Consider the following 24928-nt stretch of genomic DNA (forward strand, 5'->3'; position numbering starts at 1 on the left):
CCTTAGAGAATTCAATGTGATTTCAGGGTGTCCAATATGCCTTTCACACTCTTCCGCATTTTTCGACCCGAAATAAGTCAATGAAGTGTATTAGAACTTCCTGTTATCGTAGCGGCAGATACGAAAAATGGAAGAGTCGAAGAGTCGCAGTTTCTGTTGTGTTCCAGGCTGTTCGTCTTCCACCCAAAAACAGCCCTACCTTTTATTTCATTCTTTTCCTGTGGATCCAAACCTGAAACCCAAATGGGTACAGGCGAATCTGATGTGAGGAAGGGAACAGTTTTAATAACTGGCAAATTGGTGGCTAAGGCAGTAAGGATGGATCACGACTACGTGACATGCCCACCTGCAGGTAAGATTGTTCATAATGTGTTTAATAAGTTAACGCTAGTCAACTATGTGTATCGTTAATGGATAAATGCATTTCTAACTGAACAACTTAATAATATAAGCTGTTTGTAATATAAGCTGTTCATGAAATTCAACTAACATTAGCCTACATCTGTAACTCTGTAACATAGTCTCATGCTGTCTAGCTGTAGGGAGCATGCTCTGAATGGCATTCTTTCTGCAGTGAAGTCATTTAAGAGTTGACTTGACATGATTGCTGGTCTGTGTTGTGTTGAAAGTCAGCATAAATATGTTAAGAGTGGTTTTTAATTTCTTTTTCTTTACAGGTGCTCTGGATGAGCCTTTATATTACATCCATGACTTAGAAGCCATGTTGCAAAACACTGACCTTCCGACCCCTACTCTCTTCAGCCAATACTGTTCATCGGACGACAAAATTTGTTTTTACACCAAATTTCCATCCTAGGGGGTTTTTACAAAAAAAATTGTTGGGAGTCGATTGCACCATCTGGCCTTAGACTGGTGTACTGTACCAAAGCAAAGAGGGCAGGTGAGAAAGGCTGCCAAGATCCCAGCCCACCACACATCATACCATTAATAGACGAGTTCTTGATGTACTCCGGGTTGCGGGTTGTTGTTGGCTTGAAGGAGCAGCTCATTGCTGACATGTTTAATGTGAGCCTTACCAGGGTCAGCCGGGTTACCATCACCTGGGCCAGTTATCTTTTTATGATGCTGAGTTCACTTCCCATCTGAATAAGCAGGGGAAAGGTTAAGTCCACTATGCCCCTTAAATTCCAGAGGTACTGTCCCAATGTCAGAGTGATACTGGACTGCACAGAAATTGCCCTGGAGACAGCCTCATCCCTGACCTTACAGTCAGAAACATTTTCAAACTACAAAAACAGGACGACATTGAAAGGGCTGATTGGAGTTGCTCCCAATTGTTTGGTGAATTCCGTCTCACCCCTGTACACCGGTTGCATCTCAGATAAGGAGATCACCAGGATGAGTGGAGTCCTTCCCTTGCTGGAGCCAGGAGATGATATCATGGCGGACAAAGGGTTCCTCATTCAAGACCTTCTTGCTGACGTTGGAGCTAAGCTCATCATTCCACCTTTAAGCGTTCAGCTCAATTCAGCAAGGAGGAAACTGAACAAACCCAAGCCATTGCCCAACTCAGAATTATAGTGGAGAGAGTGATCGGTAGGGTAAAGTCCTTTCACATCTGGGACTCTCCCGTGCCGCTCACACTGATTGGCAGTGTGAATCAGATCTGGCTTAACTGCTGTGTTTTAGCAAATTATCAAGGAACTTTATGTTTTGAAGAGTGAATGAATTAATGGTTTGTAAGTAAATAATGTTGTGACGGTCTCGGACAAGTCAGCTCCTCCTCCTTTGCGGTTTGCTGTTCATTACGTCTCCCCTATAGGTGAGAGGAGCAGGTGTGGTGTGTTGCAGATGATTGCTCCAGGACCGCGTGTGGTTGCTTCCAGTATCCTGGGTGTTAAAAGCTTTCCAGACTTGGTTGAAAAGGGGGGACCGCTTCTCCTTCTCTCCTGCACCGTTTTGCTGATTTTTGTTTCTTTTTGCATGACACTTCACATACCCTGATCGCTTTTGTTTTCGTTTCAAGTTGTAGCTACATTTATACTGACTTTATTTTATGTTGCTCATTCTTTGTCTTTAATACATATATTATTTGAAATCAAATAATCCGCGTGGTCTCCCCTCTCTGTTGCATAGGCCGGCACGGGCAGTATGTAACAATGTGTAAATATCATGTAAATAATTTAGTGTTCCCACATATTCTTAAACATCAAATTAAATATAATTGTTATATTCTTAATTCTTTTTCTGTTGAAATGTGTCTTTGATTTCATTAAAACATTAGATGAACAATTAAAACAATTTTGGTCAAAACGATGCATCCTTTAATTTTTTTGGTATGTGTAAGATCAACTGATTAATAACAACTTATTTAATAAATAACATCAATCATTTACAGTAAAAAATAACATTACAGTTCATCAACAGTAAGTCAGAAGGCAAAACTGATTGGTAAAGACAAGATTCGTGGAATTCAAGGTATGCATTCATGTATGTGCCATAATAATATAAATCTAATTTCTTTCATTTCCGCTATGAGTCATCACGCCAAATTCTTTCCACAGTTAAATTTGAAAGGGTATTGTAACAAATTAACACCATGTCAGTCCTGTAATTGCCAGTTGGCCCTGAACCTGACAGTAGTACTTATGTGAATGCCTCAGACTGGAGTGGTGTTCCTGCACCTTGAGGTGACCAACCTGAGACGGATCATTTTTTGTGCTGCTCTTCACCTCAACCAGGCCAAAAGGAGGCGACTCTGAAGGGACATACACCCGACCGTCTGGACTGGCCCGGCCCCGAGATGTGGTGCGTAGGGTGAATGACGAATGCTGCTGGTTGCAAATTAACTCGCATCAGTTCAGCATAGGTTGCCAGCACTTCAGGCTCCACCAGCAGACAACGCTTCATTGCAGCTGTTTGCTTTGTGGAGCCTCTGATCATCTGAATAGCTGCAGACTCCTGCTCTGCACGACAAGCCCTACAACAACAAGCATCCCAAAAACGACTAACCGTCAGCCTTGGTCATCGTAGCTGTGTCCACGCAGGACATTTGGACTGCTGCTGGGTTTCTTTTGCTATCTCGCTGGACAGGTCTCAGCAGCAGGAGGGTTGTAGAGGTCAGTAAGCAGGGCTGAGTTGAGTGGGGGACGGAGGGGGGTGACTCTGGGACGCAAGAATCACTGTCTTCATGTTTTTTATCATTTACGCCCGTGTTATGGAAATCATTATGAACAGCAGCTACGCTAATTATTTTCCCTTTTTGCTTTTCTGCTGTTATCTCGGGACGCGAGTCATAACATAACATAACATAACTGATGTAAGGTCAGGATGAAATGCAACCTGGGAAAAGTGCGCTGCATCATAGGAAGGGACAGAAATTCTGGAGCCATGTGGTGTAGGATGAGGTCACTGGACTTCTTGGGTGGACAGTGATAGGACATGGGGGATCCACGAGGGACAGACCCAAATCTAGATGGTGTCAGCTCCATCTCAGAAACCCGATTCAATACAACAGCCATGAGAGGCTGGGGCTGCACCTGGCTTAATTTGCTTCCAGATGCCATCATATATGGATCTGGCAGTGGTCCTAGACAAAAGAGCAAAGAGATACCCAAGATTATTGGTCACAAAGAAAATTTAGACGTGAATGCTTAACTAAATTTACATTTACATTTTATTCATTGGTTTATTCTGGGGTAACCATAATTATATAAGTCATAACATAAAAAAACTTAACTTACTCTCACAAAGCAACAATCAAACAGTAACAAATTAATCACCAATGCCTTGTATGCCAGGTAGAACAGCTTGCAGACCCAGCTGTGAAATATGTGCGGTCTGCTACAGGATGGTAACTATGTGATTTCAGAATCCTTTACCAGCCGCACAACTGCAAGAGAAACCTTTCAGGTTGGCACTTTCTGCCTTCAGTGATATCCAGACACAATAGCAAATTAAATAGGTTACACTGAAGTCATACTGCTGTTACATCAATGTTCATAATAACATGAAACTATAACTTTCAGTAAAGAAATGGTAAGTGAAGAAAGTGCTGCAACTGCAGAATGAACACGCAAGAACGGGCAACTTTTTGAACTTTTGCCAACCGGCATTCTGTCTATTATCAAACCTCCAGTTTGTGAGGCTCCTCGCTCTTCCTCATTGACCTGAAGCATCTACCTCTCACTACAACCTGTCCCTGGAGTATATTTTATACTATAACCGCATGCAACAGGAAAACATTACGTGTTATCACACTTGGAAATACACAAATTTAGTTTGTAATGTTAACGTTAAGTCACAACACCGTGTCAGTAACATTTCACATTTACATTGTACAGCTTCACTAAATTTACTGGTTGTTATGTTATCTCATGCCATCTCACTTAAACATACACACGACATATTCACTGTGATGTGTTACACCTTATATTACAAATTCACAATACCTAAGATTTACCATTACTTACTTTACAGTTAACATAATTATAACCGGTGATATGGCTACGCTAGCTATAGCAATGTCTTCTTTACTTACCACGGTAATTGTGGATAAACTCTTTGTGGAAGAATTTACACTGTATATCCCTTGTCCAGTTTGTTCCCTTTAGTGGACGAATCTTCACACTCTTTACCACATCGGCGCTGGTGAACTTCTGAAGACAAGTCAGACTAGTCGAAAACTGGCATTTCTCCATCAACAAAGCCTACTCCAGAAATGGGTTTACGCTTCCTTGACGTATTTCCGTTTTTTGCGTAAATGGTCTATCTTGCCACGTTTAGAGCGAAAATTAGTCCTCTTAATCTTTAGGTAATGTTTCCATCCTTCATGGCCAGTGTGAGTTCCTTTTTCCCTCAGAGTGGGCATTTATCCAGGCTTCAGCTGCCTGATCAAGCTGACTATCATGCTGCATACCTAAAGATCTACTCAGCCATGCCTGTAAGAATGTCCAATCTTCGTTTTGGTGGTGGAATAAGTAGCATTCCACTGTTGCTGAACTCCGTGTCAGCTTTCTGAAGTTAGATTTCATCAGAAAATGAAAATGAGGGACTACAAAATCTTGAGGCCAAGAACTGATTCTTGACTCAGGAGACGTAACTATGACAGTCTCAGCGCTGCTGCAAAAATTAGCAAAAGGAGAGGGAGTGACAGCAGGCAGCCAAGGTTAGCAGCTCACTCACTTCATGGATCAGGCCAGTTTGTAGCAGGGCAGAAGAAAAGGAATGAAGTAGTAATTCAGATTTAGAAAGGGAAGCGATAGATGATGTGCAAGAATTTGCTGGTGAACAAGATACAGGAGCTACTACAAGAGAGTTACCAAAAGGAGATGCAAGAGAAGAAAGCCATTATAGAACTGCTAGTATAGATCAGGAAAATGTGATTGAGACCATTTGTGATTTTGACCATTTGTGACCATTTAAAAATGTGATTTTCATTTTCTGCAGGGGAGTTACCTCCATAAGTCAGCATGGAACTGCTGCAAATAAAGAGGATGTAATTGCAAAACTAGTGGTTTTGAATTGTCCTACAGATCCTGACCACATGCAGACATATAATATTAATTATAGTGACAGACATATTGAAATGTGTGAGAAAGTCGGACCTTGCCAGCCTGTTATGACATATAACACAGACGGTATTTCCTGAAGAGATGGTACACGGATCGCCCATGGTTGGAGTATTCACCCAAAAATGATGCCATGTACTGCTTTAGCTGTCACATTTTTCTAAGAGAAGAAAAATTCAAGAACAAAACAGCCTAGAAGACAGTAGGCTTAGATACATGGAGGAGTGCCATTGGAAAAATTAAAGAGAATGCCAGCACAGAGGCCCATATGATGAGTATGGTGAGATGAAATATATACTCCAAAAAGCTCCACAAGCTGTGTTTGATACATCAGATATTCAGGGGAAAGAAACAAGAGAGAGAAAGACAAAGGAACAGGGAAATCCTGACACGTTTGATTGATATCATCTTCTATATGGCAGAGGAGGTGAGTCAAGAGGAGATGAGTCAAGCTCAAGTGCTAACCATTGGCCCTGTATGATGCTATCCAGGAAAAATAAGCCTCCATGAAAAGACCCCAAGTGTCCCTTCTCTCAAACAGGAGCAAGAATGACATAATAATGTACTTAGATACCTTCATTGGGAGGGAAATACACTGTAAGCCCGAACAGTACTACTAGCTTATAAAAACTGAGGTCACTACAGTTAAAATCTCTTGCTGAGTTAGTCCACCTTTAAACTATTAATGTCTATGAACAAATATCTATGTTTATGTTTGTGTGCCTCAGCATTTCTGAGTGAACACCGCTGGTTCACTCACTATTTTTAAGTGTACTGTTGATCACATGATATGACGTGCGGCCCTGACTGACGTCACTTGAAAAATCTATCCAAGATGGCTACCCTCGCGAGCAACGTGGTATCAACAGGTATCAAGCATGAAACAACTTGAAAGTAAACCAAAACACTTCAAAAATACTTTGTTTTTTGTAACATTGTAAGAATATCAAATAATATTTGCAACACGTAATATTTGACTGTTAGACAAGGCTATTTTTAATATATAAGTTGCAACCGCGAAGCCTCACGGGGCCGCGCACATTTTTTAAGCGCCGAAAGCGCGATTACCGTCAGTCCGCCTGCTAGTGACAGATAATATCCTGTGTACTGTTAATGTCGTGTCAAGGCAATAATGTTAACGTTAGTCAATAACTCTTTCCAGGAAGCGTTAGTCCTTCCGTTTTTGAGTGTGTTGCTGTTTGTGTTAAGCGCCCTGCTCTGGTAAGTTCAATGTGATGTTATTCCTAACTTGCATGCTGCCAAATGAGCTAACTTAGTCGCTAACGTTAGCTGTAACTTTTACTCAAACAGAGTTGAGGTTATGGACATAATAGTTACAGAATGAACTCTGCAAGTTTTCATTAAACCTTTATAAACGTCTTTTCATTATAGGTTGAAGTGGAAGAAGTGCAGTGAGCATCCCCCAAAATCAAGGTGACTCAAATGTTAATTTAGGCTGTAACTTATTTTTCACCATTTCTTTTATTTGGAGCCTAATTCATTAGCATATAAAGCTGGCCTTACACCATCTCTTGAGCTAATATTTGTGAATATTATACAATAATTTGTTAGCCACCCTCTGAAGTGGAACAACATGGTTTCTGTGTTGTCAGACAAATCATTTAAAAGTGTAGGAAGAACAGAAGCAGACACACTCCGTGTGATTTCATAATATCAAAGCAGATAATATAAAACAGATAATGTCCCACCTGTATTTTGAAATCTGATAACATTTGTTATTTGCACTCTTGGTCATAAAGTGCATCACTGGTTGGAGGGTCAGCCCTGGTCTAGATCAGTTATTTTAGGCAGTCAGCAGTGAATGCATGGACACTGAAGACTTTGATTGTTTTAATAGTATCTATAAAACTCAGTCTTTGCCAATTATTTTTGCTTTTTCGGTCGTTGAGTAAATCAATCAAAAGTCTCTTAAAAAATAAATATCTTGCTGTCTGTTTTTGTGTGCATGTGCAGACCTACATTGTCACCAGAGAGCAACTTAATCGGTAAGTTACATTAACACTTGAAATTTTGTATAATATTTTGTATCATTAATTTGTAAAAAGGTTGATTGCATAATTTGGCTGGTTTCATATTGATTGTTTTATCTGTGCCCACAGGACCAACTTACTCCAAATATTGAACAAGTCTGACCTTTCTGTGGTAATCACACATTTCACATTTAGGAATATTAACTATTTTAAGTTTATAAGTAGAGAGTCTGAAGCATAAGGAATTTTAGTGGTCAAATGATTCAATGGAGTGGAAGTGCAAGTTGTGTGCTGTCACCTCAGACACCCTGGCCCATTTATTTAGGCACTACCGTTTAGAGCATAGTCATTATTCAAGAGTTAGCCCTTTGCCATGTCTCCAGAACTCTTGTATTTGTACATTTCCGTCATTTAATGCATTAAAAATTCATTTATCACGTGTCCACAAAGACACATGCAGAACTGGTGCAGGTGAAAGAGCACAAGTAAGACATACACTTTTTAATTGTCCATTGTGTCACTTCAAACAGCCTTTCTCAGAGGTGACACTGTTCAGTCATTTAAGGGGACATTTAAAAAAACATGAGAATGTGCCATGCCCATTTAAGGACTGCAACTACCGCACAAATGTCTATTCATCATTTAATGCACACAAAAGTAGGACACATGAAGGCAGTTTAAACTTTTGTGATGACATTGTATCAACAGAGAATGATAGTGCACCATTCATAAACACTGCTGTTATTGAGGACGAGGATCCTGCTCAGTGTCACCATGCAGGCACACCTGCTTTTCCTGAGTCTGACAGTTGGTGTGACACCAGCCAGTTAAGGGCCCAGTTACACCATAATTTGTCCTCCTTGTTCTTGAAGATGCAAACTGTTCTTCATGTTTCTGACATGGCATCTCAGGAAATAGTTGATCACCTGACTCAGATATTTTCCCTGTCTCAACCTCTTGTCAAAGATACTATACAAGAGATACTACAGAGGCATCATGTCTCTCCTACTGAAGCAATGGTGAATGATTTGGTGAATGCTGTTATGGACACAAATATTTTTGTCAGTGCCACAGCTAACGGTGAGGAGTTTTCCTCAACTAAACGAAGAAAAACATTTATTGAGATAAACTTCCCTGTGGTAATGCCAGTCCAGTATGTATTAGAGCCTGGATGCACAGTGGTTTATGTCCCCATGCTCCAGATGATCCAGAAAATGTTCAAACATACGGACATCCTTGACAGAATCAAGGAAAATCAAGAGCTCAGAAAAAGGCTATTACATGAGCCATCAAGATGGTTCATATTTCCAAGAGAATAATTTGTTGTCTTCTTCAGAGCTGTCACTGCCACTGATTTTGTACATTGATGACCTTGAAAATGCAAATCCATTAGGCACCTCAAGGAAAATCCATAAACTCTGTTCAGTGTACTGGGTGCACTGTAAACCCCAATAAGTTCATAGTACTCAAAACCTTTGCAGAAACTGATTACGTAATAACTTTTGAGGTAACTAACTTAATTTTTTTAAGTAAGTTATATAGTCATTTTTTTAAGTAAGTTATAATCTGATCAAACTTAAACATTTACATTTTATTTTTAATTTTTTTAAGTGCACCATGCTTAAAAATATTGTTTAACACTCTAACATATTTAGTTTCTCCATACTTAATTATTTTGGTACTTAAATAAATAGAAATCTACTAACTCATAAAATATAGGCCTACTGTATATCCCACAAGCTAATGAAATATACAAGTTAAAGCTACAAAAAATAACTTCATCTGTACATCTTTTTTTTTATTCAGTCTTAAAATTGTTTTATACAAAAATGTCAGACCATCAACAACAGTCATTTTTTAAAACTCTGTTCTAGCTCAGAGGTGTCTAACCATGTGCCATGATGCGCTAAGTGGCTCAAGTCACATACTAGTTTCACCAGCTACCCAATAGCTGTAAGTGTTTTAACCAGTGAAATTACCTGGTGAAGTATTTAGTTGGAAATTAAAACCTACATATGGCGCTTTTCCATTACCAGTACCAGCTCGACTCGACTCGCCTTGGCTCGCCTCGACTCGGCTCGCTTTTCGTTCCGTTTTCCATTGCAGAAAGTATCGCCACAAATAGTACCCGGTCGTCATAGCGACGACTTTCGTTCCTCGTTGCCCCATCAAGCTCTCGCTGGATCCTCTCTTCGGCAACCAAACAAAGGAATGTCTGCACCTCCTCGTTTGACCACGGCGTATTCTTCCGAGTTGCCATAATAATAGTAGTAAGTTTAGTAACTATCTCTGGCTAAACTATTTAAAAAAGGCGGGGTTATTCTGGATACTCCATCTGGCGCGTGCAATGATGACGCGGTGAATAGTGACGATTCTCTCTGACCAATCAGCAGTCGGCATTGTTTTCATGTCACATTTTAGTATCGCCTTAGCTCGCTTAGAACCTCGCCGGAGGTGGTACGAAAAAAAGTACCCGAAAGCAGGTACAGGTTGTTGTAAACTTCTTCCTTCTTCAGTGTAGAAAAACTCAGAAGCGAAAACCAGGAGACTTATTTAAGCAGGATTCTTTATTTGCTGTAGTCTGCTCCGGACCCAAGTCAAGTGAAGTCTAACTAAGGCAGTATACATTGAGTTCATATATACATTTCAAGGGGGAGGGATTACATTGTGATGTAAATGAGCTAAGACAACGAGAACAGGAAAAGGCATAGACTTCTCGTACTGAGATGAGACAAATGGTCTCAGTAATAAAATAACAGGTGTTCAAACTTGCTCAGCATGACTCTTCCCCCGGTAAACAACGAGAACAGGAAAAGCCTAGCCTTCTCGTACTGAGATGGGACAGTCAGGAATATCCCGCTGAGAACCCCTACCGTTTGCAGAGATTTCCTGGTCTCATCATTTCTAAACTTTCTCAATATAAAATACTATTGTATTGGAAATCTAAATTAAACATTTAAATAAATTTGTAATCCTACATTTCCCCCTTTGAGAGTTCTAAATAACTCTCACAAAATACAAATTTAGACACTTAAAAGTTAAATTCTTGTAACTTGTGATCATTACAGGCTCATGCTTCTGTGTTGCTGTTTCTGCAATTGCATGCTGACACAGAAACAAACATGCAAATTTAGGGTCCGTGAAGTTCTTAAGGGTAATAGTCTTTTCTGTTTGGGACTGTCATTTCTTTGTGAGGGGCGTGAGTCATTTGTTGAATGAAACACTTGATACTGTGGACGCATAGATAGTACGCTATTAGAAGAAATAACAGCAGAATTGCTATTTCTTTTATCCACAGCCAGGGTTTCCCAATCAAGTTTCCGAACCATGAAAAATTTACTTCAGTCATCTGGTGTAATTTTGCTGAAAGATCAAGAATGTCTTGTTGGATTTTGTTCAAGTTCTCTGTTGGATCCATTAAAACCCGGTGCAGCACTCAGGTCCGATGATGGTGCAGGCTCCTTCCGTTGCTAGAATGTAATCTAAGGCCACTCTGTTCTGTAAGATCATTATCTTGTGCGAAGCGAGAGTGTCTGTGATGTTACTGGTACGACAATCTTGATCATGTTGATGGATGACTGAAGGTTTCGTATGTGAGTCTCTGCGTTGTGTATTTTTTTCTTTTTCTTTTCTTTATCCTTTTGTGATAGTTGGCTCGGAAGAGGGTCAAGTTGTTTCTTGAGGTTTTCTTGTGGCTTCATACGCAGATGACGAGGTCAGTGCGTATGGGTCTCGGGAAGTCATCAGTGGTATCTGCACAGAGTAAGAAAGAAAACAAAAGACAGGAGAGCAGTATTTGTTCAAACATCTCTCCCTATTTCTTAATTCCTTTGACACCTAAAGAACAGTGAGGTAAGGATGGACTAGGATAGGGCCTATGAGGGAAGTCTTCACCCCAGGGTTAACCCCGAAGCCTATTGCATTCGGTTCTTCCCGGGGCTCCTCACTGGTTCTGTGTCCTAACCTATCCCTGTTGGTGCAGGAACAACCTTACAGTGTGACACATGAGTCTAGGTTTTTCTTCCCTGACACAATACTGCAGCTGCTGTAATCAACATCACTTGATGTGGCCCATGTCACTTTGGTTCTAATGGAGGAAACGTCTTTGTACAGATCAATAATTGATTCAGGGGGCATCATTTTCTTCTGTGCTGCACTACCTGAACACACTTGTACAGTTGCATAGAAACAAGACTGTTTAGCTGCCATATCAGCAAGAGCATTACCTTTAGCTTCTGTAGTATTAGTTGTGAGATGTGCTTTCACTTTGATCACTGCTAATTTCTTTGGAAGTTTCATGGAAAACATTAGATCTTTCACTAATTCAGCATGCTTAATGGGGGATCCAGCAGAAGTTAGAAACTGTCTGGTTTGCCAAATGACACCAAAATCATGAATTACCCCAAAAGCATATCTGGAATCTGTGTAGATATTAGCAACTGATCCTGAAGCTAGCATGCATGCTCTTGTTAGGGCTACTAGTTCTGCAGCTTGAGCTGAAAAATTATCTGGAAGACGTCCTGAAGCTAACACTTCCGTGGTGGACGTTACTGCATAACCTGCTCGTCTGTTACCTTTTTCTTTTACTTCACTCATAGGTGTATATGTAAGCGTAACACAGTCGTGAGTAATTTCTCCTTCATCCTCTAACAAAACTTCAGTCATAGCAGACATCATACATGAGGACGGATTTGTGACAGGTGCACGCTGTAAAACAATATTTGGCATTATTGTGGACCCTGCATGAGGGCTTTTTTTACGTTTACAGTCTGACCTAACACTATTAATGATGAAAGGCCTGTGCTGTAAAATAACATTTAAGGCTGTGAGTCTACTTTAACCAGTGTCCCCCAAAGGAAAAAACTGAGATAGTCACTTTCCTTTTGTTCTATTAAACAAAAAAAGAAGTATTTTATCTCTGTTGCAAGTTAGTGGGGAAATAAAGCACTCACAGCCCAACTGGTTAACAACTAAAACAGCTGCCCAACGAGCTTAATGACGAGGGGAGGGGCTGCTTCAGAGCAGCCAGCAGACTGAGTAGGAGCTGAGTAACATTGTTAACTTGTTTAAAGTTCTTTTTGTTTTTCCTACACTCTTTTCCCCAATGTCCATGTTTACCACAATAATAACAACTACTGCCCTCTCTCTTAGGACATTTGCGTTTCTGTTGATTCTCTGTGTTGACCTTAAAGGATGCTGTTGCAATTTTTACTCTTTCCTTGACATCAGAGTCTCTTTCTCATACAGCCAAACTGTCTAAGTTGTTTTGTATGGTTCTAGTGGACCATGTTAAGTCTAAGAAAGGCAATGCTTTTCTATGTTCTGACAACAGACCATCAAACCATGTGCGAACTAGGGGACCATTATCTTCTAGCACCTTCTCTGAAGTGCCAGCTATACCACTGTATGCTGCTGCTGACTGGCAAAATCTTTGAGTGTACTCACTAACAGTTTCACCCTTCTTCTGTAAACAACTAGTGATCTTCGACCAGTCAATTTTAGGTCCAACAATGTTCTTCAACGCTTTCAGAACTCCCTCTCTCAATTCATCTTTTCTGGCATGTTGTAGTTCAGAAGTAACAGCAGACTCAAAACTGTTGAATTCAGATTCAGTTAGAATTTGTGACATCAGCTGTGTGACTTCTGCCAACGACATGTCGTAAAGACGCATTTTACTGATCAATGCCCTTCTAAATTCAGAAACATCAGTGCGTACTGAAGGTAAGCTTTGGGATAGTCTTTCTATGTCTCTAGGTCCGAGTGCTTTGGCAACAGTTTGGTTTTGGACAACAGAACATTTGGGAGGAACACTTTCAGTTCCCTCAATTCCCTGAGATCTTCTTGCAACACAAACCTTTACTGAATCTACAGGCTTATCAGTTACTGATGGGATGTCTACATCTGTTTCAAAAAATGCTTGTAAGTCAGGATAAGTTTCATCTGACTGTTGGTCTTCTGAGTCACATTTGGTTGAGGCCTTGTTATGGCCCACCTTAGTGTGCATTTGTTTGTTCTGTTCTTTTAATTTAGCTATACACCTAGATTGTTCTTGTGCAATGGATAAGCTAAATTCCCTATGGCAATAGATTATGCCTTTCATGTTTTTCTTTCTGATACATGCACCTAACACCTTCTTGCATTCTTCAATAGACCAAATCTTATCTGGATGAATCTCATATTTCTGTGTTAGTTCTTGTCTAACTTTTTCAGTGACTATTAGATCCATCTGTTCTCCTAACAGTGTTTTAAATTCGCTATCTGACCACAAAGGATTAGCAAGACCACCTTTTTTAGTTGTGGAGATTAGTCTAGCACTTTTCCTAATCATTTTGTGGATTTCTTTGTTACCACACAAACAAACACTAAACTTCTCTGATTACAGAGGGTACGCTTGTTAACACAAATCAACTATTGTTAAACTTCCTTGTTACCAACACATTACATTTAATTTCCCTGCCAGAAACAGAGGATGAAACACAAAATATTAGCACGTTACGCTAATCTTCCCTGAAAGAAACGGAAAGGATCTTTCACCTTCCTAACTTTTTAGAGGATAAAACAAAATTACTAGCATGTATTGCTAACTCTTCCCTGCCTGAAACAGAGGATCAAACTTTCCTCTCTAAAAGAAAAACTTTTAAAAGGGTAACCAAAATAACTAGCCTGTAAGACTACCTCTTCTCGGCTTGCACAGAGGCTAACAATATTTTAACTTGAATGCTAAAATCTTCCCTGTCTGCACAGAGGATACCAACAACTTCCCTGACTATTCAGAGGATCAAACTCTCTTCTCTAAAATAATTTTTTTAGAGGGTAACACCACAAGGTAACAAACAACAAAACAAATAATTAGCAAAATAATACTAATCTTCCCTGCCTGACACAGAGGATATCTTTTTAACATGTGATGTTAAAAACGTCCCTGCCTGAACAGAGGATATATTTTTATCTTTAAAAGACAACTTTTAAAGGATAACTTTAGGTAATCAAACACTACAGCTGTCTGATAACTCTTTCTCTGACGGCACAGAGGATAATTTTTACTGGTTTTTCAACGGTTCTTTGAATGGAGTGAAACTCACCAAATTATTGTTGTATGGAAAAAATTCCGTCTGGAAACTCAGTCAGAGATCTTTGTTGAGCTTGGTTCTGGAACTCAGTTAGCTTTGTTGAGATCTTTGTTGAGATTCAGTTCTGGAACACAGTCAGCTTTGTTGAGATCTTTGTTGAGATTCAGTTCTCGAACTCAGGCAGCTTTGTTGAGATCTTTCTGGATTCAAAAGATTCAGTCTGGAAATGGAAAGTCAGATCTTTGTTGAGATCTTTGAGCTTTAAAGTTTCAAAAGTTCATTCTTTGTTGAGTTTCAGTTTCTCCATCCGGGTCACGGCACCATCTGTTGTAAACTTCTTCCTTCTTCAGTGTAGAAAAACTCAGAAGCGAAAACCAGGAGACTTATTTAAGCAGGATTCTTTATTTGCTGTAGTCTGCTCCGGACCCAAGTCAAGTGAAGTCTAACTAAGGCAGTATACATTGAGTTTATATATACATTTCAAGGGGGAGGGATTACATTGTGATGTAAATGAGCTGAGACAACGAGAACAGGAAAGACAGACTTCTCGTACTGAGATGAGACAAATGGTCTCAGTAATAAAATAACAGGTGTTCAAACTTGCTCAGCATGACTCTTCACCCGGTAAACAACGAGAACAGGAAAACCCTAGCCTTCTCGTACTGAGATGGGACAGTCAGGAATATCCCGCTGGGAACCACTACCGTTTGCAGAGATTTCCTGGTCTCATCATTTCTAAACTTTCTCAATATAAAATACTATTGTATTGGAAATCTAAATTAAACATTTAAATAAATTTGTAATCCTACAAGGTACAACTTTTACACAGTGGAAAACCAAACAAAGGCGAGTCGAGTCGAGCCGAGCCGAGCTGGTACTGTGTAGTGGAAAAGCGCCAATAGACAGCACAATTAAACACCTCTGCTCTAACTACAAATATAAATAACATCTTGTTAAACTCATTTAGTGTATGGTTGTGCATTTGTCTGTGTGTGTGTGTGCATATGTATCTCTACATATCAAACAGGAAGAAGATCTGGAACTGAGCATCTTAAAGTGCTTAATATGAAAAAAGTATGGCCTGATTTCTTAAAACAGCATTCATAACAGCCATGACCATCAAAGTGCAAATATATATATATATATATATATATATATATATATATAAGAAGTAAATAAATAAAATAATAAACTTATCAAAACACAAAATCAAGACATCAAGTCTATCCTGTTGGTAAAAACCTATAAAAACAAAATATAAAAAAGGCACATGTGACATCTCACATCACTTTAGGATTCAGAGCACCAAGTTGGTGTACAGCCGATAAGTATAAACAACCGCAACTACTGTACATTAGCTTTGGTGGGCAAGACATAATCCACCAAATGTAAACAGTTTCAAACGCTTTGACTAACATGGTGTTCAACAACATACTATTAAGTTACCATACTGGGAACCCCCAAAACACATCAACATGCAGACAAGAAAATACATGTGTATTTTCTTGTAAACACAACTCTTAAGTTAGCCTACTCTTTCATTAACAGGTCATTTTTGACACTCAGTAGGCAGGGTTTAAGTGGTTTACCAACATCAAGACCCATTAGGATTTTCTGGATGAATGTAAAAGTGTGAATGAGTTTCTTGGGATAGTCCAAATGCAATGCATACATTAAACCAAACAATAATGCAAATGCATCAGCCAAGTTAGGGATATCACTCATCACAACATCGTCTTCCACAACAATAGAAATGCTTGCAGGACTGGAATGAACTGGATCTGCAGTGTCCTCTGTGACTAGTGTGACAAGAGCAACAGGAGTGTCAGTGATGCCTAGCTCATCTGACTCCTCCTGAAAGACACAGAGGGTGCAACAGTTGGGTTAACTTGAAGAAACACAACAACTGCAGGTTGGTCAACATCAGGTGCACGTGTGTAACCCAATTCAACCCAATACAACAGCTCTCTTTTAAATTCTACGTTTATGAATTTTATACATTTTCAGTTTTTGTTGACATTGTCATTAAGGTGATAATTCTACTTTATATTTATTACTGAGATTGTAATACGTGGTGGTGGCATAGTGGGGTGAATTATATTGAATGGTGTTCCTAATATGTTGCCCCTTTCTTGTATGTTAATGCAGTGGACAAAATATTAGGAAACCCATCCAATATAATGCACCCTAATACATAATTTTCACCCACTATGACCTCAATAATAAACATAGAATTTTAAGCTTTCTGACAATGTCAACAAAAACTGAAAATATATCAACTTTATAGATGTAGAATTTATATCATAGTTTTTGTAATGGATTGAATTATATTGCACAGGTGTACCTAATGAAAAGGCCAATGAGTGTATATTACAGGTGATTACTCAACAGTAGTGATGGGCAGTTTGATCAAAAATTTATATCACGTTTTTTTTTTTCAAAATTATGCCGGTTTTCCGGTTTATGAGGTTTTTTTTTCATGCCTAATCAGGTGTTCAAAGCATTTTCTACTCGTTGAGAGAGGAATTACTTCAGTAAATTGACTTAGGATGGTCTATTTTACTGTCATTAGTGAAAATTGTAGAATAGAATAGCGCCCAGTATAACCTAAAATTGTTATTTCTTAACTTTCTAATAACGTTCTTATAACCAGGAAATAACGTTAATACAACGTTTATATAACAGGAGAATTGAACGTTCTAATGACGTTTGAATGATGTTCTTATAACCAAGAAATAACGTTAATACAACGTCTAAAAAACTGGACGTTTTGAATGTTCCTAGAACATTCAAAAGGAAAATAATGCCATAGTTCTGCAGCATCCATCTTCACTGTAACGTAACACCAGAGCACTGCTGTTTACCCTCCCCTCGCAGTCGCTGCTTAGAAGTGCAACATTGTAAAGGGTCCGTCTGAAACAGTGTCGCTCAGCGCAGCGTAACGTTCATTCCGAACGTTGTGTAATTTAATGCATCGGTATGGCGGTATATTAAAAATTTATATCATAACAAAAATATACACCGGTTTTCGGTATGAACCGGTATACCGCACAGCACTACTCAACAGGTAAGTACAGTATATAGTAGGTATATCTCAAGTAACTATTCTACAGGCCAACAACCCACAGGTAGGAATACAGGTAAGTATTTTACAGCTGTCAATTCTACAGCCCATCATAAAAGTAGTAAGTGTAGCAGCAGGTATTTTACATTTTAATATCATACAGGTTGTTATTTAATAGGTAAGTGTACCCAGTAGGTATTTTGCAGCTGAGTATTAAACAGGCTATTAATATGGAGTTAGGCATTACATAGTAGCGGGTGCTGTATTGTGATATGTAAAGGGTCATGAACGCCTTGCCAAGTGCGCTGGTGAGATGTGAACGAGCCAGAAGTTGTGATAAGGTGAGTGAACAGTAGGCTACGTGTACATATTGACGAGAAGAAAATGGTTCGTGTTTGTGCTTTTCCTGGAAACAACGGACCATATGAGATTCCAAGAGAGTTCAGCGCACTTACATTTACATTTACATTTATTCATTTAGCAGACGCTTTTATCCAAAGCGACTTACAAATGAGAAACAATAGAAGCAGTTAAACTAACAGTAGGACAACAATACGCAAGTGCTATAACCCCTCTCAGTTTAACTTTAGTGCTTTTTTTTTTATAGAATAGAAGAGAAGAGAAAGTGAAGAGAAAGTGTTAGTACTACTGAATCAAGTGCTGTCGAAAAAGATACGTCTTCAGCAGTTTCTTGAAAGTGGCTACTGACTCAGAAGCTGTCACGTGACAACTAAAGAAAACTAGGTGAGGACTCAATTGCAAAAGAATAGTGATTTATTTAATAAAAGAAACATAAAGTAAAACAAAAACCCACAAGGGGGAAAAACATAATATAAAACAAAACAACAACTTCAAAATCAAACATACCGGAGGTCACGGGAAAACAGGAGACGTATACAAAACATTAGACAACGATCCGACAAAGACTGCAAACAAGAGGAGACTTAAGAAGGGAACAAATCAAGAGGGGACAGGTGGAAGAACTCAAACAATAATCAGGTAACGAGGGGGAGGGATCAGACAAGGACAAGAGCACATGGCCCACAATAACAAAACACCCATGTGCAACACAAGACAGGACAGGCATGTGACATTACCCCCTCCCTACGGAGCGGCTACCAGACGCTCCATAAGACCAGGGCAGGGCGGGACGGGAGGGAAACACCAGGGCGGGACGGGAGGGACAGGAGGGACAGACCAGGGCGGGACGGGAGGGACAGACCAGGGCGGGACGGGAGGGACAGACCAGGGCGGGACGGGAGGGACAGACCAGGGCGGGACGGGAGGGACAGACCAGGGCGGGACGGGAGGGACAGACCAGACCAGGGCGGGAGGGGAGGGACAGACCAGGGAGGGACAGACCAGGGCGGGACGGGAGGGACAGACCAGGGCGGGACGGGAGAGACAGACCAGGGCGGGACGGGAGGGACAGACCAGGGCGGGACGGGAGGGACAGACCAGGGCGGGACGGGAGGGACAGAACGCTTAGTCCTGGGGGGACTCAAACAATAATCAGGTAACGAGGGGGAGGGATCAGACAAGGACAAGAGCACATGGCCCACAATAACAAAACACCCATGTGCAACACAAGACAGGACAGGCATGTGACATTACCCCCTCCCTACGGAGCGGCTACCAGACGCTCCATAAGACCAGGGCAGGGCGGGACGGGAGGGAAACACCAGGGCGGGACGGGAGGGACAGGAGGGACAGACCAGGGCGGGACGGGAGGGACAGACCAGGGCGGGACGGGAGGGACAGACCAGGGCGGGACGGGAGGGACAGACCAGGGCGGGACGGGAGGGACAGACCAGGGCGGGACGGGAGGGACAGACCAGGGCGGGACGGGAGGGACAGACCAGACCAGGGCGGGAGGGGAGGGACAGACCAGGGAGGGACAGACCAGGGCGGGACGGGAGGGACAGACCAGGGCGGGACGGGAGGGACAGACCAGGGCGGGACGGGAGAGACAGACCAGGGCGGGACGGGAGGGACAGACCAGGGCGGGACGGGAGGGACAGACCAGGGCGGGACGGGAGGGACAGAACGCTTAGTCCTGGGGGGCCAGGGCGAAGCACACAGTCCATCGGGCGGCCAGGGCGAAGCAGACAGTCCATCGGGCGGCCAGGGCGAAGCAGACAGTCCATCGGGCGGCCAGGGCGAAGCAGACGACCCATCGGGCGGCCAGGGCGAAGCAGACGACCCATCGGGCGGCCAGGGCGAAGCAGACGACCCATCGGGCGGCCAGGGCGAACCAGACGACCCATCGGGCGGCCAGGGCGAACCAGACGACCCATCGGGCGGCCAGGGCGAACCAGACGACCCATCGGGCGGCCAGGGCGGTGAAGACCCCCAATCGGGCGGCCACGACGGTGGCTCAGGCTCAGGAACAGCAGACACCGGCTCAGGAACAGCAGACACCGGCTCAGGAACAGCAGACACCGGCTCAGGAACAGCAGACACCGGCTCAGGAACAGCAGACACCGGCTCAGGAACAGCAGACACCGGCTCAGGAACAGCAGACACCGGCTCAGGAACAGCAGACACCGGCTCAGGAACAGCAGACACCGGCTCAGGAACAGCAGACACCGGCTCAGGTACAGCAGACACCGGCTCAGGTACAGCAGACACCGGCTCAGGTACAGCAGACACCGGCTCAGGTACAGCAGACACCGGCTCAGGTACAGCAGACACCGGCTCAGGTACAGCAGACACCGGCTCAGGTACAGCAGACACCGGCTCAGGAACAGACACAAGAACTGTAACAGTCACAAGAACAAACACAAACACAGAAACAAACACTGGCTCTGGCGCTGGAACAGGCGCTGGCTCTGGAACAGACATTGGCTCCAGCTCTGGAACAGACCTAGGCTCTGCCTCCGGCTCAGGAACAACAGACACCGGCTCAGGAACAGACACAAGAACTGTAACAGTCACAAGAACAAACACAAACACAGAAACAAACACTGGCTCTGGCACTGGAACAGGCGCTGGCTCTGGAACAGACATTGGCTCCAGCTCTGGAACAGACCTTGGCTCTGCCTCCGGCTCTGGAACAAGCACTGGCTCTGCCTCCGGCTCTGGAACAGCAGACACTGGCTCCGGCTCTGGAACAGACACTGGCTCCGGCTCTGGAACAGACACTGGCTCCGGCTCTGGAACAGACACTGGCTCCGGCTCCGGCTCTAGAACGGGCACTGGCTCCGGCTCCGACTCTAGAACGGGCTCTGCTCTTCTCCGCTGAGTCCTCATTTGGGTCGGATCGTTATGTCACGTGACAACTAAAGAAAACTAGGTGAGGACTCAATTGCAAAAGAATAGTGATTTATTTAATAAAAGAAACATAAAGTAAAATCACAAGGGGGAAAAACATAATATAAAACAAAACAACAACTTCAAAATCAAACATACCGGAGGTCACGGGAAAACAGGAGACGTATACAAAACATTAGACAACGATCCGACAAAGACTGCAAACAAGAGGAGACTTAAGAAGGGAACAAATCAAGAGGGGACAGGTGGAAGAACTTAAACAATAATCAGGTAACGAGGGGGAGGGATCAGACAAGGACAAGAGCACATGGCCCACAATAACAAAACACCCATGTGCAACACAAGACAGGACAGGCATGTGACAGAAGCTCTGGTTGAGTTAGGCAGATCATTCCACCAACAGGGAACAGTCATGGTAAAGGTCTGAGAAAGAGATTTTGTGCCTCTTTGAGATGGTACCACAAGACGACATTCGCTTGCAGAGCGCAAGTTTCTGGATGGCACGTTTCTGGATGGCACTTGGCTCGGCGTTCATGATTCGACTGGTTGAGACTGTTTTTCAAAGATGGCTCCTGCCTATATAAGCAAAGTGGACTGTCTTTATAAAATATTTTCTTATTAAACTGTCTGGACACTTACAACGTTCTCAATGCTTCAGTTTGCAGGTAGGGACCCTCATTATGCTACCGTGTTAGTGTTGGGCTATTTCGAGTCTTGTTAGTGGTATTAACTAGCGATTTTTATTTTCATTACTCTATGCCCTACATACTAGCGTTATAAGCTAAACAGTTTTTAGAGATAAAACTCTTTACATTCGATAATGATGAAAACAAATCTCAGAGAACGGTTGACTATGTACCAATGTGTAATTAGACCAAAGGTTCATTTTGCGCCGGAGTTGTCCTTTAAAATATGATATAAGATCTACTACTTAGCATTTTTTTAAATCACAAGATGTAAATGTACTTTCAGTGCAACAGTATGAATCGTTTGGGCGTCAACAGCAATTTTCCTTCTACACTGTATGCAGAGAGGGGTGAGTTGTCATTGAGCTCTGATACACTGTGGACAGTTACATTGGCTGGTTAAAGTTCATATGATCTCAGGTGTTCAATGTAGTGTGATTTGTGTCCTTGGCAAAGAAAAGTGACATCATTGTTAACAAAGGAGGATCTGCTGAATTTTGCTAAACTGAGGCAGTCCCCCCTCCTGCCCCACAGATACAAACATCCCAAAATCATAATCAGTACCATCAATAATGATTTTTGATGTGCTGTAAATCAGGTTGCTGTCTGTTTTTTGCTTAATGTTTACTTTTGCAACCTCAGGAAGCTCTGAAACCAAGACAGAGGAGACATTTGTTGTCTGCTGATGTGGTTTAAAGAATGATGGTGCACTGAGATAGTAGGCCATCATGTGCTGATGCCTAGTCGCTAGTGTTTTTAAAACATTCTTGAAGTTTAGTGTGTCATGTACTACACGCTTGAAAAAGCAGTGTTTGCCCTCAAACCGCATAGTCCACATATGGACAAGAGGCCCAAAACACTGTATGAGATCTGGGTAGTGTTCAACATAATGCTGATTAGGGAGCAGTGTGAACTCTGGGAAAACCTCCTGAAGCATGTGTCTGTGAGTCTGTATCTTAGTCTGCAAATACTGGATAGATGCGTCATCAAATGTTGGGGACAGCACAAGCTCCACAACATTTTTCAAATCCATCAATACAGTCCAAGCACCATCTCCCTCAGGGACTGTGTTACCAATCAATGGGAGTAGTCTCAACAATGTGCTATTTTCGTGGCCATTGCCACCAATGGTCCTCTTTGCAGCAAAATTCTTTGAAATAGGTCGTGGTTTATCAATCTTGTCTGTGTGTTGGTACAGGAATGACACAATTTTCCAGTTCCAATACTCGTAAATACAAGTAAAATATTTGAGCCGAATCATCTCCTTAATACATAGGTTCAACTCAACAGGTTCAATACCCTCAAAAAGATCATGCAGCACATCAGGTGGGAAACCAGTGATGGTATGAAAATACTGCAACTTATCTCTCAAGACACAGTCCCTTTTGACACGCCACTGGCTTTGACCACCCTCTTGTGTAACATCCTGCACATCACAGTCATGACTTGCTTTAGACTTTGGACTAAATTCACCATCTTTGACTTCGAGAGACTGAATTTGGTCTCGTTTAGCCTTGCAGAATCTACAAATAAGGATTGCATAAAGCCTGCCAATGAGTGGGCTGCCAGATTATCAGACACAAGACATAAAACAGCGCCACGGACTGACTGACCAAGGCACTCAATGAATACGCCATCTTCTTCAAGAATGCGAAGGTCTCGTAGCAAAGGACCAAGTACTCCTTGATAGCCACACCTCTTGAGATCAGATACCTTGCAAAGTGCTGCTAGCTGTATCACATGCAGTGCTGATCGGTATTTAACTGGCAAATCAGCAACCACACTTTATCTCCTATTCTATATCTATTATCTTTATAAAAATAAAACATAAAAATAATATATATACAGGTACTGCGTTTGATTAAACTGGGAAGGGTCGTAGCACTTGCATATTGTTGTCCTATTGTTAATTTAACTGCTTTTATTGTTCTCATTTGTAATTCGCTTCACCATGTGTAGCAAATTTCAATTACCTTTTCTCAGTAATTAAAAAAATATATATTTTGACGGTTGGGCATAAAACAATGGACGATGGATTACTTGTACATTCCACTCATGTTTGCAGCCCCATCATATCCTTGGCCCCTCTTCTCTTAGTCAAGTCAATTTTCCTGAAGAAGAGAGAAGATTTGACCATCTTTGATTTCATTCTGTAGTATTAATGGATCAAGTGTTGCCGAAAAAGATGCGTCTTCAGCCGTTTCTTGAAAATGGACTCGGACTCAGCCGCTCTGGTTGAGTTGGGGATCAGATGAAGGATCACTTCACTTCACAATCGTGCCGGCAGCCAATCACACACTCCGAAAGCACGCTTCCACACGTGATGTGGCTTCGACTTCGGAAGAACGAAATTGCTCTAAAAAACGCACAAATAACCAATTCCCACTTATTCATAAACTTATGAGTGTTTTCAGTCATGTGCAGCCTGTACATATCTGTTCACATCGAAAAAAATGTGTTTTGGGGTTTCATGACCCTTTAATGAGGGCAAGCTTTACCATTCAACTGAGCTGTGCGCATGCATTTTAGACACTAACATTATGTTCTTGCTCAATCCATGCAATAACTCCGTTCTTCTTTGAACCGAGTTTTCTATTTACTTCGACTGCTCAGTGTTCTGGTATTATCCAATAGTTTGACTGATTTCAGGGGTGACCAAAATTACGATTTAAAATCAGAATATGAGCATAGATCACTTACATTCACTTAAATTTTAAGCACCAGCGATTGACCGTCAAAGTGTGGTTTGAAGCCCCAGCTGAACTTTAGCACCCGAGTCAGACCTGTCTGTTATCGGCTGAAGCGCAGGGATCCACACAGTAGTTTGAAAAGGTCCAGCTCGCCCTGTTGCTCCGTCGGCACCTTTGTCAAAGTACTTTGTACTTTTGGTGAAAATAAATGTAGCTAAGTTGAATACTTTATTTTTATTTAACTCAAGTAAAAGTAAAAGTACCACAATTTAATTATACTCAAGAAAGAATAAAACATTATTTGAAAGTATTTGTAATTACTTACTTTTCACCTCTGAAACTGGACTCACTTTTAATGCCATAATGCCGTACAAGTGTAGTAATAAGGATGCAGAATTCATGATTCTCAGTAACTTGTGTTTTTGAGTGACTATCTGAGACTGACATCTATTGGACGGTTTATGATCTGTGACTTTACAGCAGGATTCCTCTTCATATTCCTGGAGACACAACAGAGTTTCAGTCCAGCTGTTACTGAACAAACTTGAATCAACTAAGAAAGTTTTTTGCATTTAAAATAACTTCCAGGTGTGTGGGGTTGAAACTGAACTCTACATGAATAA

At 41.7% G+C, this 24928-nt stretch overlaps 1 long non-coding RNA gene across 1 annotated transcript; it reads left to right on the forward strand.

Annotated features, from left to right (window-relative positions):
* Positions 1-6337: 6337 nt before the first annotated feature.
* LOC143747059 (uncharacterized) lies at positions 6338-8452 on the forward strand. The gene is made up of 5 exons (XR_013206655.1): positions 6338-6425; positions 6694-6752; positions 6924-6965; positions 7506-7537; positions 7652-8452. It is a non-coding gene; the product is annotated as an uncharacterized LOC143747059 (long non-coding RNA).
* The last annotated feature ends 16476 nt before the right edge of the window (positions 8453-24928 follow it).

Source organism: Siphateles boraxobius, unplaced genomic scaffold (assembly GCF_051911475.1).
Source record: "Siphateles boraxobius isolate OS27281-9 unplaced genomic scaffold, OSU_SipBor_1 100, whole genome shotgun sequence".
Lineage (NCBI taxonomy): Eukaryota > Metazoa > Chordata > Actinopteri > Cypriniformes > Leuciscidae > Siphateles > Siphateles boraxobius.